General features: G+C 37.5%; 1 non-coding gene across 1 annotated transcript; it reads right to left on the reverse strand.

Annotated features, from left to right (window-relative positions):
• Positions 1 to 3,655: 3,655 nt before the first annotated feature.
• LOC115715508 (small nucleolar RNA R71) lies at positions 3,656 to 3,762 on the reverse strand. The gene has a single exon (XR_004011376.1). It is a non-coding gene; the product is annotated as a small nucleolar RNA R71 (small nucleolar RNA).
• Between the last annotated feature and the right edge of the window lie 1,575 nt (positions 3,763 to 5,337).

Raw genomic sequence — 5,337 nt, forward strand, 5'->3', positions numbered from 1 at the left:
ATATGTATATATACATACTATAGATCACTCTCTCTATATATATGTGTATTAATTAGGGTTTTAATTTATTATAGTGTCTTGTGTAAAGTTTTTACCACTTTATCCCCTTATTCTACGAAACTTGCAAGTTACATATTCCCCACAATCGCACTCTTTCAACCAAAAATACTTTTCTTTTTTTCAATAACTTTATTCCAGTTTTTATGGGGTTCTATACGATAAGTCTTTTTTTGGTTCTATTACAGTATCCAAGGAAGGAGAGGAATTAAAGAAAAAGTAAATAGATCTGCATCATGCATACATTGTATAAATAAATATACACATACCCAAATATATATATTTACAAAATAATAGTCATCTCTAATTAGTAACTATGTACTCGTAATATTTCTAAACATATAAGAGATTATTCAATTCAACATAATTACATAATAGAAAACACCTTAATTTTATTTTATTTTTTTGCAAAAAAAAAACAACTTTGTAGTTGAACTGACTGTTTCTTCGGTGTGAAGCTCTCCACCAGGCTTATTGCTACAACCTTATTTTCCCCTACATTAAATTTCAACCTGTGGTTGATTACTAACCCGAAAATCAAAACCCCAATTAGCCAAATCTCAATTAATCGCCCTATTACTCATTTAATATTAACGACGCATGTTTTATCATATTTATTATGGGTTCAGAATACTAATGGTGATCCTCCGCCCAAATGCTTCCACCCCGACCCCTAACCACCATTTTCTACTCCCACAGACCTCCTAGCACCATCATTGCGAATCTAATGATGGCCACCCAAGCCTGTGCGAAATCCCAACAGGCTGACCTCATGTCCTTCCGCTTCTCAAGGTGGCTCTCCATCTCCAGGTATTTTTCTCTCCTTCATTTTTATTGCTATTTAAAGTCCTGGTACCTCAAGTCATCTACCAAACCCACCCAGATCATCACTTGGCTTGAATCGTACCCTTCTCTTATGGCTTCTTCTTCTCACAACCCATCTAACACTCTCCAACTCACTGAGGAAGAAAACTTAATTCACGATTTCGACCATGTTTCTCTGCACTCGGGCGATTACAACTCTTCCTATTGTCTCGTCTTCAATATTCTCACCATCAAAACCCCTAAACCCCTCTGGATTAAAAAAGCTATGAGTGAAGCCTGGGCACTCCGTTTCCCTGTGGAAATCACGGATTATCACTCAGGGCTCTTCCTTGCCACATTCCAATGTGAAGGTAATAGACGATGTGTCCTAGAAGATCAACCATGACACATTGATAAATGCTTGATGATCTTCACAAACCCTGAGGGTCTTGACACTCTGTCACCCGAGCAGTTTTGCTTCGTCCCGTTCTGGGTCCAAGCTATAACTACATCCCTTTTGGTCAAAAATCCCTTTAGCTTGCTTAGCTCATCGCCGATGAACTTAGCAACCTCTTGGAGATCCACCCATTATCCCTTACGAAAAGTTTCGACCCTTACCTTCGTCTCTGTGTCCTTCTGGATGTCACCAAACCTCTCTGTAGAGGTATGAATATCTGTTTTAGAAGAATCACTAAAACTAAATGGATTGCATTCAAGTATGAGGGATTACAAAATTTCTGCTACTTCTGTGGCACTCTTGACCATACTTACTGTTAGGTTATTTTTAGTAGTAATTTTAGATTAAGTTTAGTATATTTTTAATTGAGTTTTAATCATGTTCGGAGCATTTTTACGCTTGTTATCTTTTATTTTTGCAGATTTAAAATAGAAGAAGATTAGAAAAATATCAGAGAAAAAGATGGGAAAAAGATAAAAATATCATGATATTTAAAATAGAGAAAATTGTGCAAGGAAATAAAGCCGAAAATTCAAGCCTGAATTCGACGATGTTATGATTAGATTTTGGAAAAAGTCAAAACATAAAAGTTCTAGATCTCTCTTTTATCTTTCCGGAACATCTTGAATCGTCTAATTCCGAGTAATATCGAGAGGGTTATGATAAAAATACTATCAGTCAACGCAGCAGAAAAAATATCTCGTTTGAGGTTTCCCAAAAATTTAAATCCGAATGGGAATTTAAATATTGCGTTTTTTTCCATATTTTTAGGCCTTCAATGCCTATATAAAGGGAAGAAGGGAGTTGATTTCAGCAAGCAATTTTAGAGAGAAAAACAGAGAGAATACAGATGCAAAGTGGAAAGATCAACTGCAATATTGGAGGCATTCTTCGGAGGGTTTTCATCATTCTTCTCTTCTCTATTTTCATCTCTTTTCTTAAAGTTAATATGTGTGATTGTGCTCTCATGAACATGTGTAGCTAAACACTTTAATTAGGGTTAGATGGATATTGTTTAACATTATTTATGGTTTTAATATGATTAATTTTCCCCCTAATTTCTATGTATTCTATTTTATTTGTGCTTAATTACTTTTAATTGCCTGATCACCAATTAACTGTCTATGATTTTGATGCGAGATCTGAGAAGTGAGTGTCAAATATGCTATAGTAGAATAGAACTGAATTTCGATATAGGACGAGAGTACCTATATGGTTTAGATAGCTTATAGGGTTTCTGTGTTTAATGCCTGTTGCATGTTAAATTTATCACGAGAGTAGAAAGTTTGCATGTAATTGAGATTTATATATCTGAGAAGACTATAAATTACCTTAGTAAACCTGCTATTGCATAGAAATTAATATTAGGAAAATAATCATATTAGGCCATATTCAATAGAAACAATTGAAATCGAAGCCCTAAATTATTAACTTTCAATTTTCTTGTATAATTGTTTCTTACTAGTTTCTTATTCTTAATTCTTTCTTTATTTTTTATTTAACCAAATAGAAGTAAAAGTTTAATTTTAACGTACTTAACTACACTCCCTGTGGGATCGACCTCACTCCTAGTGAGTCTACTACTTTAAACGATACGTACACTTGCGTGTGCAAAAATATCGCAACAAGTTTTTGGCGCCGTTGCCGGGGAGTGATAGTTAATATTATTAAAAATTAAATTTTTTTCTAATTTGATTTTTCTTTCTAATTTAAGTACTAACTCTGTTGTCTCAAGATCTTATTCTGCTTTCAGGTTCAATAGTTTATGAGAAGTCAAGGTCCAATTGCCAGATTACCTGTTGATCCTGAGATAGAAAAGACCTGTAGAAGAAACATAAGGAGGAGGAAATTGGAAAGAGCGGCACTAGAGATTGAACAAGAAGAAGTCATGGCTGACAACGCCAATAATGGCAACAATGGACACAACGGAGGAGGTGTAGAAGACCAGGCTAATGGACATAACAATAATGACCGTAGCCTGAGGGACTACTTACTTCCTAACTTAACAGGGGCCCGATCCTGCATAAGGCCACCTGCTGTTGACGCAAACAATTTTGAAATCAAGCCAGCCATACTGCAGATGGTCCAATCTTCGATCCGGTTTGGGGACTGCCGTCAGAAGACCCAAACATGCACCTCGCCAACTTCGAAGAATTGTGCCAGACATTCAAGATGAACGGAGTTAGCGATGACGCCATCAGACTAAGGCTGTTCCCATTCTCACTAAGGGAACGAGCCAAAAGTTGGTTTATTTCTTTACCAACTCATTCTATCAACACTTGGGAGGAATTGGCCCTGAAATTCCTATCCAAGTTCTTTCCTCCTGCAAAGATTGCCAAGCTGAGAGCTGATATCAATAACTTCACCCAACAGGACAGTGAATCTCTTTATGAAGCATGGGAGAGGTTCAAGGACTTACTGAGAAAGTGCCCTAATCATGGGATTGAGAAGTGGCTGCAAGTGCACAACTTTTACAATGGGTTGATGAATGAAACCCGAACACTCATAGATGCCGCTGCTGGTGGAGTTTTCATGAGGAAAAGTGCTAATGAGGCCTTTGAATTACTTGAAGAGATGGCCATGACTAACCAACAATGGTCAACAGAAAGAGGTCCATCTAAAAAAGTTGCAGGTATGTATGAAGTGGATGCTATTACCAAGTTGACAGCTCAGGTAGAGGCCTTAACAAAACTGATAACAGTTCAAGTAAAACAAGCTCAGGTGGTTTGTGAGCTATGTGGAGGTCCTCACCCCTATGAGGAATGTCCGGTGGATGTGAATAGTTTACCAATGGATCAAGCAAAAGCCATTGGAAACTATGCCCAAAATAATAATTATGGGCGCAACCAGCAGGCGTTCTACCAGCAGAGAAATCAGCCCCAACAAAACCAACAACAGCTGCAACAACAAAGTCCTAGTGGAGGATCCAATATCCAAGCTGATTTATTGCTCCAATTCATGATGGAGACTAGATCCTCTATTAAAACTCTAGAAACTCAGATGGAACAATTGGCTACTCAAGTGGCAAAACAAGCTCAAGAAAATTCACCTAGCACTAGTGAGGTAAAAGGACAAGAGCAATGTAAAGCAATCTCCTTGAGGAGTGGAAAGAGTTATGATGGCCCGAGCCAAGCTAAGCCAGAGAATGAAGAAGATGAACATCCAGCACCAACAACAACAAAGAAGAAGACTACTGACAGTCTTCAACAAAAAGAAACTCCACCACCCATCAGCATTGACCATCACATCAAAATTCCTTATCCTCAAAGACTTCAGAAGAATAAGATAGATAAGCAGTTTTCAAAATTTCTTGAAATATTCAAGAAACTGCATATCAACATCCCATTCATAGAGGCTTTGGAACAGATGCCAACTTATCTAAAGTTCATGAAAGATATCCTATCTAAGAAAAGAAAGTTGGAAGAATTTGAGATGGTGGCACTTACTGAAGAGTGCAGTGCGGTCTTGCAAAAGAAACTACCACCCAAGCTAAAAGATCCGGGTAGTTTCAACATCCCATGCTCAATAGGGGGTTCTATACAAACAAAAGCTTTATGTGATCTGGGAGCCAGTATCAACTTAATGCCCCTATCAATGTTCAAAAGATTAAAATTAGGGGAAGCCAAACCCACAACAGTTACTTTACAAATGGCAGATCGGTCTTTGACTCATCCTCGGGGTATAATTGAAGATGTCTTGGTAAAGGTTGGTAAGTTCATCTTCCCTGCTGATTTCTTAATACTTGACATGGAAGAAGATGAGAATATTCCTATCATCTTGGGAAGACCATTCCTAGCAACGGGAAGAGCATTAATTGATGTACAGAAGGGGGAGTTAAAGTTGCGTGTTCAAAAAGAAGAAGAGACTTTCAAAGTATTTGCTGCAACTGAAATTCCTACTTGTTGTCGACTGGAAGTTGTAAAGGATGGTCGAGAAGTCACTACCAACAAGACGAAAGGGAAGTCTAAAGAACGATTTCAAACTGTTCGACGACGTATGAAAAGACTGTTGTGTGGGAA

This window comes from Cannabis sativa, chromosome 4, assembly GCF_029168945.1.
Source record: "Cannabis sativa cultivar Pink pepper isolate KNU-18-1 chromosome 4, ASM2916894v1, whole genome shotgun sequence".
Taxonomy (NCBI): Eukaryota; Viridiplantae; Streptophyta; class Magnoliopsida; order Rosales; family Cannabaceae; genus Cannabis; species Cannabis sativa.